The following is a 12,500-nucleotide window of genomic DNA, read 5'->3' on the forward strand; positions in this document are numbered from 1 at the left end:
CGCACCATCCCCCTCCACCTCCCATCTACCATCCCCTCCACACCCGACACACGGATCTTTCCAGCCAAACACTCCCTCCATCTTCAGCAACCCAGATATGTCATACCTGAGTCTGGCCCCTGTTGTTCTGCGGAGAGGGTTTTCACTCGGTATTAAAATCTAAGTGTTTTATTAAGAAAGGTGTGTTGTTCTCAGAGTGGTAAGATGAAATAGCTCTTCTGCGGGTGAGTGGGAGGAGGAGGAGGAGGAGGAGGAGGAGGAGGAGGAGGAGGAGGAAGAAGAGGATGAAAAGAAAATAATTTGTTGACATGAAGTTGAAAGGGAATCTAAAAGGTTGAGAGAGAGAGAGAGAGAGAGAGAGAGAGAGAGAGAGAGAGAGAGAGAGAGAGAGAGAGAGAGAGAGAGAGAGAGAGAGAGAGAGAGAGAGAGAGAGAGAGAGAGAGAGTTGTTTGTCTATCACCTCACTCACCACATTTATTTATTTATGTTTGTTCTGTCTCTTCTTTTCACTTATTCATGAATTGCTTTATTTCTCTCCCAGGTCAAAAAGAGAATTGAAACTATTGATGTTCAAATTGCATCTACTATTTTTGTAGGGGTTCGTGATGTCATTTAAAAATACATTTCCTTTTTTTTTTCATTTTCATATCACACACTGCAACCTTAATTCACTACTAGTTGGTGTTTTATATATATTTGTGAAGTGCAACAGGGCATACACACACACACACACACACACACACACACACACACACACACACACACACACACACACACACACACACACACTTTCCCACATATCCACAAATATTTTCCTCCCCCTCTTCCCCTCCCTCCCAAGCTCCCATCACTAACCCTCCCCCAAACACTCCCCACCCCTCTCCTCTCCTCACACTCCTCACTCTGGGCTCCACTTTAGTTTGGCCTTTCGCTTCTGCCACTACCAGTCACCCCTAAAGAATTGAGGAGGGGTACCACAGTGCATATAAACCTATTTTTTGAAACCAGTGACGCTCTTACACTTCCCAACGTTACCTTAGAGAGAGAGAGAGAGAGAGAGAGAGAGAGAGAGAGAGAGAGAGAGAGAGAGAGAGAGAGAGAGAGAGAGAGAGAGAGAGAGTACTGGTGTTTTTTGAGAAAGGTAGATGCTGAAAGAGATAAACAGACTGGTAGATTGGTAGGTAGATATGTGGAAAGGTAAGACAAAAACACGGAGAGAAACATCAAACCAAAATAGTGAAAGACTGATAAAAATAGGCAGGTGGATAGGTAGATACTGACAGATAGACATACACTAACTGACGGATAGAATAAATACAAGATGGATTTAGAAATGGACACACAGATATTTCCAAACTTTTTTTTCTCTTCTGCACTTCCATCCCCACATTTTCTAAACTCGCAACACCTGACAACACAACGCATCCTTCCCTATTCACTCGCACCCCTTGTTCTCTCCACATCCCTAATGCAAGACTTGACCAGTACCCAAACTCTTACATCCTCTTTTGTAACAGACTTAGGAATTCTCGCCCTGTATTTGTATTTCCCTCCTTCCTATGACTTGAAAGAGAATTTGTAAGGCTACTTTAAAATGTGAATAACCTTATTTATAGTATTTCTTTTTTCTTTCATGGAAGGAACAAGTTCGTGGGCTTTTTTTCTTCCCTTACTCATTAAATTAAACAGATAAAGACAAAGATAGAGACAGAGATAGACAGACAGACAGACAGACAGATAGATAGATATAGAGAGAGAAAGAGAGAGAGAGAGAGAGAGAGAGAGAGAGAGAGAGAGAGAGAGAGAGAGAGAGAGAGAGAGAGAGAGAGAGAGAGAGAGAGAGAGAGAGAGAGAGAGAGAGAGAGAGAGAGAGAGAGAGAGAGAGAGAGAGAGAGAGTGAGTGAGTGGTGAGTGAGTGAGTGAGTGAGTGAGTGAGTGAGTGAGTGAGTGAGTGAGTGAGTGAGTGAGTGAGTGAGTGAGTGAGTGTGTGTGTGTGTGTGTGTGTGTGTGTGTGTGTGTGTGTGTGTGTGTGTGTGTGTGTGTGTGTGTGTGTGTGTGTGTGTGTGTGTGTGTGTGTGTGTGTGTGTGTGTGTGTGTGTGTGTGTGTGTGTGTTACGCGTTACTTCTATTATAACTTTTAAATCTACTGATATTGGCACCAAAATTTATTAGTTATATGTATATTTCATGAACCAATGTCGCCGGAGAATTAATGATTTTTTTTTTACCTGTATACTACCTACACACACACACACACACACACACACACACACTGGAGCGTCTTATTAAAAATATGAGAGAGGAAAGAGTTGAATAATAAGCCTGAAAAGAAGGAATATTAAGAAGAATTAAGAGGAAGAGGAGACGTATAAGGAGGAAAATGAAGAGGAAGAGAGAAAATAGAAGCGAAGGAAGAGGCAAGTGATGTAAGACGAGTAATACTTGCAGGAGGAGGAGGAGGAGGAGGAGGAGGAGGAGGAGGAGGAGGAGGAGGAGGAGGAGGAGGAGGAGACTTTAAGAGTCACTTCAATGCAGAAAGCTTTACAACATAAAGCGGAATAAAGCCTCGAGTATTTTGTGAAGCTGAGAGAGAGAGAGAGAGAGAGAGAGAGAGAGAGAGAGAGAGAGAGAGAGAGAGAGAGAGAGAGAGAGAGAGAGAGAGAGAGAGAGAGAGAGAGAGAGAGAGAGATAATGAAAGAAAAGTGTTTTCAAGCTCTTAATTTCTTTTCGCTGTATCTTTAAAACTATCTAACGCGCTGACAGAGAAATATACATGAAAAGGAAGAGGAGGAGGAGGAGGAGGAGAAGGACCAGCAATAAGAGTCAGAGGAGTAGAGGGAAGAGGAGAAGAGAATAAAAGACAGAGCAGGAACGGAGGAGGAGGAGGAGGAGGAGGGAGGAGGAGGAGGAGGAGGAGGAGGAGGAGGAGGAGGAGGAGGAGGAGGAGGAGGAGAAGGAGGAATATTACTATGGAACCATTGATTTTATGCGATCATAATTTTGTTGGATACATAACTTAATAAAGAACTAAGAGAGAGAGAGAGAGAGAGAGAGAGAGAGAGAGAGAGAGAGAGAGAGAGAGAGAGAGAGAGAGAGAGAGAGAGAGAATTCATGGGGTTTCAAGATAGGGAGTATTAGAAGCAATACCTTTAACCTTTAAAAAAATATCCCTTGCTGAAAATACAGTAATAAAAGTACACGCTTCGGCATCGAGAGAGAGAGAGAGAGAGAGAGAGAGAGAGAGAGAGAGAGAGAGAGAGAGAGAGAGAGAGAGAGAGAGAATCCCCCACAATCCTCTTCCACTTGTTTGATAACGGATGAACAGGTTAAATTTAGAAACTGTAAAAGAATAACAGTTATTTATTCATGTACTTACTTATTCACTTGTTCGTCACTGTATTCATCATTTATTTTCCTCCGGCTGTGTGTAGTAACTGTAGTGGTGTTTGTCATGTTATCGTTGTTGCTATTGTACTAAAGTTACCAACATGACTATTACACTACTACTACTACTACTACTACTACTACTACTACTACTAACACAACAACAATTACTACTACTACCATTCATTACTTATTTTCTTCTGGCTGTTTGTAGTAACTGTAGTGGTGTTTGTCATGTTATTGTTGTTATTGTTGTTGTTGCCATTGTACTATAGTCAGCAACATGACCATTACTACCACCACTATCACACTACTACTACTACTACTACTACTACTACTACTACTACACTACAACAATTATTACTACTATACTACTATTACTAGCTTTTCTAAGAGTGGAAGATGAAAATAACATTGAACAAAAGCAGGACAAAGAGCAAGAATACATTACGAAGCGCTGCACAATAATGGCCGCATTCTCGCTAATGAAAAACCATATCTTAAAAGTTTAATTGACACACAAAAAAGAGCACAGCAAATATATAACCAAATAATTACCGAAGCGTTACATTAACAGCGAATATCAAATCATTAATTCTAATCCTTGAGCTCAATACGATGGAGGAATAAAGCACAGTTAATGGGGTAATTTTGCTGTCCTACCTTGGTTTTTACTGATCCTACAGGGAATAACGTGGTATTAATATAGACAGATTCGTGAGTGAAGGAGGGTAATGAGTAAAGGTATAATTGCCACGTTTATCATTATTGTTTTCTCTCCTTTCTTTAACCTGTTTCCTTCGTATCTTTCAAATGGTCTTCAATTAGCACCTCTGACTCCCCATGAACGCCTAACCTATTACATTAAATTATGAAAATATAGAATAAAAAAGGCTAAGTGATAACTAGTGGCATAAATACATAGACAGAGGTAGATGGATAAATGAAGACAGAAAGACGGGTGAACAGATAGATTGATTGGTAGTCTCATGGATTCCCAGATTAATTGACTGATGGACTGGCTCACTGATTACCTTACTAAGTGATTGACTGATTTTAACCTTTCAATGACTACACATGATTTCCTAGTTAAATAAACTCCCCTATGCATTGTTACAGAGAAGTAAATACAGACTTGATTACAATGAACGACCAATTAAACACTCATTCGTCACTTGACAATGAAAACTGACACCCAAAAGTGGAAAATTATCAGTTGGCACTCATAATAAAACTAAAACACTGTTATTGATTGCAAAAGGCGAAGGAATAGAGAGATGCACTAATGGAAAACTCTAACCTCGTATAAGAAATGAGTGAAGAACAATAATTATTAGTTACTGGAACTATTTTGACACCACTCATCCTTAACCTCTTCAGTATCATGACGCATTTCCATATTCCTGTTTACTATTTGGTGATTTTATACACCTTCAGAAACTTATGTGGTGGATTAGAATAGTGAAGACTGCGGCCATTAATCTTCTGACCTCCATAGAGCCTTCCTAATGTCAATAAAATGGTCTAAATCGTACACAAATCTCAAAGGCAAATAAATGCGCCTCAGTAATGAAAGGGTTAAATGTTAAAATAAAAATAAACTCAAATAGTTCAGAGGGATTTTGTATTTAATAAGTTTATACTACAAAAAAAATCACACGTCATTACAGGTTCATAATGGACTGACAGTTCATGTGATGCTATTAAAAGAAAAATGGAACCCGAAATAAACAACGCCTCGGAGTCCCCTCTGGGGAGGGGACCAAAAATGTCCCCAGGTCGGACACCTCTCCTGTTGAAAACCACAAATGCCTTGACACCTCCCTCAACTTTTTCTACATTAACTTCTGCAACATCCGCGGTCTTAGATCTAATTTTCAATGTGTGGAACACCACCTCTCCTCTACTAAACCTCATCTTCTTTTCCTCACCGAAACACAGCTGTCTGAGGCAACTGACATTAGCCCTTCTCTGTTCCCTCCTACTTTCTCTATTCTCATTTTCATTCCAAAGCTGGATGTTGCGTCTATGTACGCAACGACTTAACTTGCTCTCGTGCCCACGCTCTTGAGTCTTCCGAATTTTCCACCATCTGGCTACGACTTAACAGTCACTCTCACACTAAATTCATCTGTGCTGTTTATCTCTCCCTAACTCTTCTGACTATAGTAATTTCTTCGACTACTTAACTTCTAAAGTGGAGCACATTCTGTCCCTCTACCCTTTCGCTGAGATTTCCATTCTTGGAGATTTCAATGTTCACCACCAGCTTTGGCTTTCCTCTCCCTTCACTGACCACCCTGGTGAACTAGCCTTCAACTTTGCTATCCTCCATGACCTAGAGCAACTGGTGCAACACCCTACTCGTATTCCTGACCGTCTTGGAGACACGCCCAACATTCTTGATCTCTTCCTCACCTCTAACCCTTCTGCTTATGCTGTCACCCTTTCATCTCCGTTGGGCTCCTCCGATCACAATCTCATTTCTGTATCTTGTCCTATTTTTCCAATCCTCCGCAGGATCCCCAAAGCGAAGGTGCCTCTGGCGTTTTGCCTCTGCCAGTTGGGGGACCTGAGGAGGTATTATGCTGATTTTCCTGGAATGATTATTGCTTCCGTGTCAGAGACCCATCTCTTTGTGCTGAACGCATAACAGAGGTGTTAGTATCTGGCATGGAGGCGTACATTCCTCATTCTTTTCTCAACCTAAACCTTCTAAACCTTGGTTTAACTCAGCCTGTTCTCGTGCTATACATGATAGAGAGGTTGCCCACAAAAGGTACTTGAGCCTTCCATCTCCTGAATCTCATGCACTTTATATCTCTGCCCGGAATCATGCCAAGTCTGTTCTTCAACTTGCCAAACACTCTTTCATAAATAGGAAATGTCAAAATCTTTCAAACTCAAACTCTCCTCGTGACTTCTGGCATCTAGCCAAAACATCTCAAATAACTTCACTTCTTCATCTTTCCTCCTTTATTTCATCCTGATGGCACCACTGCCATCTCTTCTGTCTCTAAAGCTGAACTCTTTTCTCAAACCTTTGCTCACAACTCCACCTTGGACGATTCTGGGCTTGTCCTCCCTCTCCTCCTCCCTCTGACTATTTCATGTCTACAATCAAAATTCTTCGTAATGATGTTTTCCATGCCCTTGCTGGCCTAAACCCTCGGAAGGCTTATGGACCTGATGGGGTCCCTCCTATTGTTCTCAAAAACTGTGCTTCTGTGCTTGCACCTTGCCTGGCCAAACTCTTCCAACTTTGTCTATCGACTTCTACCTTTCCTTCCTGCTGGAAGTTCGCCTACATTCAGCCTGTTCCTAAAAAGGGTGACCGTTCTAACCCCTCAAACTACCGTCCTATAGCTTTAATCTCTTGCTTGTCTAAAGTTTTTGAATCTATCCTGAATAGGAAGATTCTCAAACATCTGTCACTTCACAATCTTCTGTCTGATCGCCAGTATGGCTTCCGTCAAGGTCGCTCTACTGGTGATCTTCTGGCTTTCCTTACTGAGTCTTGGTCATCCTCTTTTAGAGATTTCGGTGAAACTTTTGCTGTTGCGTTAGACATATCAAAAGCTTTTGATAGAGTCTGGCATAAAGCTTTGATTTCAAAACTGCCCTCCTACGGCTTCTATCCTTCTCTCTGCAACTTTATCTCAAGTTTCCTTTCCGACCGCTCTATTGCTGCTGTGGTAGACGGCTACTGTTCTTCTCCTAAACCTATTAATAGTGGTGTTCCTCAGGGTTCTGTCCTGTCACCCACTCTCTTTCTATTATTCATTAATGACCTTCTTAACCAAACTTCTTGCCCTATCCACTCCTACGCTGATGATACCACCCTACATCTTTCCACGTTCTTTCAGAGACGTCCAACCCTTCAGGAAATCAACAGATCACGCGGGGACGCCACGGAACGCCTGACTTCCGATCTTTCTAAGATTTCCGATTGGGGCAGAGAAAATCTAGTAGTTTTCAATGCCTCAAAACTCAATTCCTCCATCTATCAACTCGACACAACCTTCCAGACAACTATCCCTCTTCTTCAATGACACTCAACTGTCTCCTCTTCCACAATGAATATCCTCGGTCTGTCCTTTGCTCATAATCTTAACTGGAAACTTCACATCTCATCTCTTGCTAAAACAGCTTCTATGAAATTAGGTGTTCTGAGGCGTCTCCGACAGTTTTTCTCGCCCCTCCAACTGCTTACTCTGTATAAGGGCCTTATCCGTCCCTGTATGGAGTACTCTTCGCATGTTTGGGGGTTCCAGTCACACAGCTTTGCTTGATAGGGTGGAATCGAAAGCTCTTCGTCTCATCAACTCCCTCCTCTGACTAACTGTCTTCAGTCTCTTTCTCACCGCCGAAATGTTGCATCCCTTTCTATATTTTATCGCTATTTTCATGGTAACTGTTCTACTGATCTTGCTAACTGCATGCCTCCCCTCCTCCTGCGGCCACGCTGCACAAGGCTTTCTTCTTCCTCTCATCCCTATTCTGTCCAACTCTCTAATGCAAGAGTTAACCAGTACGCTCAATCATTCATCCCTTTCACTGATAAACTCTGGAACTCCCTCCCTGCATCTGTATTTCCGAATTCCTACAACTTGTCTTCTTTTAAGAGGGAAGTATCGAGGTATTTGCTCCCCTAATTCTGGCTGACGGTTTTGGCACTTTTTGAACTCTTTGGAGAGCCAGCGCTCAAGTGGGCCTTTTTCAAACTTTCATTTTTTTGCCCTTGGCTGGCCCTCTTCCCTACGTAAAAAAAAATAAATAAATAAAAAAAAAAAATAAAAATTCTTACGCGAGTTAAGTCTGTATCAACGCCTTAAATAGACACAGCCATTATCCAGGTATCATGGAGAGATGGTGCTACACGTGGCAACACACACACACACACACACACACACACACACACACACACACACACACACACACACACACACATGATGACGTAAAGGATTAAATGTTTGTCAGTTTGTTTACTTAACTATCTGTGTGTGTGTGTGTGTGTGTGTGTGTGTGTGTGTGTGTGTGTGTGTGTGTGTGTGTGTGTGTGTGTGTGTGTGTGTGTGTGAGTGAGTGAGTGAGTGAGTGAGTGAGTGAGTGAGTGAGTGAGTGAGTGAGTGAGTGAGTGAGTGAGTGAGTGAGTGAGTGAGTGAGTGAGTGAGTGAGTGAGTGAGTGTACTGTTCCGTATAGCACCATTTCTCCAGATCAACTAAATAATTGCTAGCCCCAAGATGTTCTTATATCTCTCTCTCTCTCTCTCTCTCTCTCTCTCTCTCTCTCTCTCTCTCTCTCTCTCTCTGTATGTAGCAATGTCTCCCTATTTGTCTGCCCATATGTATGTATGTATGAGTATGTATGAATGTAGCCATATATCCAAGGGTCTTCTAACTTCCCTTTACGTGTGAGTTACCTTTCTGTAGGCCTATCTGTTTCTCCTGAGCCTCCTCCTAATTGCCTTTAGAGGAGCGAGGAGATGGGGTCCGTGGGGAGGAAAGTGTTGTGAAAAGCCCTCCACTGTGAGGGAAGGAAGGAGGGAAACAGCGAGGATGAGTGAGTGAGAGTTGAAGAGAGGGGAGAAAAGAGGAGAGAAGAGGAGAGACACGGGGACAGTAACAAAGTAGTTCAGGGAAAAAGAGTACAAGGAGGAGGAGGAAGAGGAGGAGGAGTTGTATTACACAGTATATAAGAGAAGACAGCTACGACAGCAGAATTGTAGTAGTAGTAGTAGTAGTAGTAGTAGTAGTAGTAGTAGTAGTAGTAGTAGTAGTAGTAGTAGTAGTAGTAGTAGTAGCAGCAGCTCGTTTTTATTTGCTAATGCATGAAAGTTACTCGCAAATATATGCACCTCTCTCTCTCTCTCTCTCTCTCTCTCTCTCTCTCTGCCAAGCCTTCTCATAAGTTCCCTCTCTTTCCTCACTCATCTCTCATTTCCATCTCATGAATACCCAGGGCGGGCGTGTCAGGGTTCCCTCCTTCCTCACGCCTGCACGCCACGCCTCCTCCAATAAAATTAATAGTGCCAAGGCGCCCTTCGGAGACTGACTGTGCCTCGAGCGCTCTGCTGACGATATCGCCCACAATTCTGATATTCCCACGGTAAAGTGTTTTTCGTGTCGATGTTACTCAAATGGTAGTGGAAGCAGAATGTGTGTGTGTGTGTGTGTGTGTGTGTGTGTGTGTGTGTGTGTGTGTGTGTGTGTGTGTGTGTGTGTGTGTGTGTGTGCGTGTGTGTGTATGTAGCGGTTCTCTAATTAACTGTCATAACAGTAACAAACATTAATGATTGGTATTTATCAAAGTTAGTGTTGGTTGCCATATACTACATCTCTCTCTCTCTCTCTCTCTCTCTCTCTCTCTCTCTCTCTCTCTCAGGAATCAATAACATCCTCACCTTTTCTTAGGCCACTGTAACACTACAAAAGTACCTTGAAAGAAAGTTCCAGTTATAGTTTCCTTCCCTTATAGCTTCGCCTAGCTAGGGAAGCAGCGCAAGGCTCGTCCACCACCTGCCTCTCCTTTCCTCTCACCATTTCACCTTCAACCTCGGTGACCTAATGTATCCTGAGGGAGTGAAGGCAACAGCGATATAATAATGTAAGATTAAATATAATTCACCACGGTTTCCTCCTGGTTACCCAGCCAGTCTTTCCCCTACGGAAAGAGCTCAGAGCTTATAGAACGATCTTCGGGTAAGACTGAAACCACACCACACACCGGCGGACAGCGAGGCCACAACCTCTCGAGTTACATCCCGTACCTACTTGTTGGTGTGTGTGTGTGTGTGTGTGTGTGTGTGTGTGTGTGTGTGTGTGTGTGTGTGTGTGTGTGTGTGTGTGTGTGTGTGTGTGTGTGTTGATCTCTCTAGTGTCTGCTTGTTAACTTTGAGTTTTATAAGTGTTGTTGATTTCTTGTTTATCTATTTAATTGTTGTTGGTCTTTCCCATTTGGTGTTATCGCTTCTTGCTGTTTGTATATTGTAACAATAATAACAACAACTACGAAAACGAATAGGGTGGTCCAGAGAAACCACTACCTACCACACACCTTTTACTATCATTATTATTATTATTATTATTATTACTATTATCATTATTATTATTATTATCATTATTATTAATATTGTTGTTTGTTGTTGTTGTTGTTATCATCATTATCATTAAAAAAAAAGCATCCATTCACGGTACGCAGCCAAAACGTAGAAAAGAAATAGTTGACGCAGATGGTTCCTATAATGATGTGGTCTGCTCCAGCCTTCCCTTGCAGCCAACCACTCCTCCAAGCTGCACTGGCATACATCCAGCTTTGACTTTATCATTCACATTTTTCATAAATCACTGACTAGTCGATCATGAAATGAGTGAAAACAAACAACCCGTATTCATATTCCGGGTATTGCTAAGCTGCAAATATAATGTATTTCCATAATGATGACTGCACAGTTGATTTGTTACCATAAATACTGGGCTGCACATGATGCATTGCAATAAAGTTAGGCTGCTCATATATACTGAAATATTAGATTGCAAATGGTGTATGTCATGATGCACTTTGGTTAATACATCTCAAGCAACACTAAGCACTGGCAGGTAAAACAAAGCTTACTAGGCTGCACCCGACACCAAGTTAGCTGGTATGCTGTCAGTATCAACCATTGCCAATCAGTATGGCGACATTATAGCAGTGCATATGTTGCTGCTATGATGATAGTGAAGATTTACTCAAGATATGACGCAGAGAAAATAAAAACTAATAAATGTCTTAACAAGAGCTGGTACATTGACGGTGTACACAACCCACAACAGCTGACTGGTGATTACTTCATGAATCTCCCACACTGAATAGGAGATTCCCCGTAGTGAAATAAATCATTTCATTCATCTGGAGGTTTTTTTTTTTTCTTTTCAACAAATTCGTACTAGTGACGAATAATCCGAGACAGCCTGGCGAGGGAAGAACGAGGAGATAGCGACATTTCAAGTCATTTGTCCCTATCCTTTGGCTAATTCTATCGGATCTGTAAGGAGACTGGTAATTGAGTGAGCTTTTTTTTCTTTATACTTTTGCTACCTTCGGCCAGTCCTCCTCTCTTTCATAGAGAAAAAGTAAATAAATAAATCAATTAAAAATAAAAAAATAAAAAAGTCATAACCTACATTACTTCGGAAGAGATGACGAGCTCTACGACCACTGTCACTCTTACATAATGAACATTATCATGAATACTAACACATGGGCACGCTCTTAAAAAAAAAAAAAAAAAGATCCCGCCCGCTCTCTTCGATTCCCGGCTCCCCCTTCGCAGCACGGGCATGATGTGTTCTTTACTAAGATCCGAAATGTACTGTGGGTGTGAGCAGCCTGATCATTGAACAGCTAGGCTAGGTTGTGTTGGACTCTAAAGTTACTACGTATATGTAATTTTAATCGTAAGGAATAATAAATACAATGGAGAGGTCCGCGGCAAACTTAGCTGTTGACATGGCACTCACAGGCAACTACATAAGTACCCGGGAAACCATAACATTGATAATATGATATTTTCTATTACCATTACTCCGAATGTTGAATTAAGGGTTATGAGTAATTCAAGCAGTATGACCTTAAACTGGCAATGACAATGAGCTATTCGATGCTAAAAATGAAGTGACCGAGCTTGACCTGTGACCACAGCGTGACAGCGGCACCGAGGCAGGACACCGCCATGTTTGTTGATATCACAGTTTGGGGAGATAGTGAGGAATAAACAAGCCCTCCTCCCTGCCTCCATTATCATTTTGTTGGGAAAGTGGACGATAAAGGGGATGATATCGTAAAGTTTATAATATAGTCCACATCTATGAAGATTGATGAGAATTAATGACTTCTTACCTCGTATATTTTTGTCTCCTTCCCCTTCAACCGTTCTGAGGCTTGCTGTTCCTGCCAGCAGCTCACCACTCGGTCCTGCCAAGCCCTTTCACACCATGAAGTCACAGACACCACAACGGAACTATATCAACCCTCAGTCTCAATAAATTGGAGAAAATATCAGTCCCCGGTCCGTCAACAGCGCCACTACAAACATGTGTTCACGGATTCCCTGAGTGCTCTCTGAGACCATGGC

At 42.0% G+C, this 12,500-nt stretch overlaps 1 long non-coding RNA gene across 1 annotated transcript in view; it reads right to left on the reverse strand.

The window, feature by feature from the left end:
• LOC123506549 overlaps nucleotides 1-12,470 on the reverse strand; it is a 161,833-nt gene extending 149,363 nt beyond the window's left edge. Inside the window, exon 1 of the long non-coding RNA XR_006675464.1 lies at nucleotides 12,266-12,470. This is a non-coding gene — a long non-coding RNA (uncharacterized LOC123506549). The remainder of the gene's footprint in view (nucleotides 1-12,265) is intronic.
• Between the last annotated feature and the right edge of the window lie 30 nt (nucleotides 12,471-12,500).

Source organism: Portunus trituberculatus, chromosome 20, assembly GCF_017591435.1.
Source record: "Portunus trituberculatus isolate SZX2019 chromosome 20, ASM1759143v1, whole genome shotgun sequence".
Lineage (NCBI taxonomy): Eukaryota > Metazoa > Arthropoda > Malacostraca > Decapoda > Portunidae > Portunus > Portunus trituberculatus.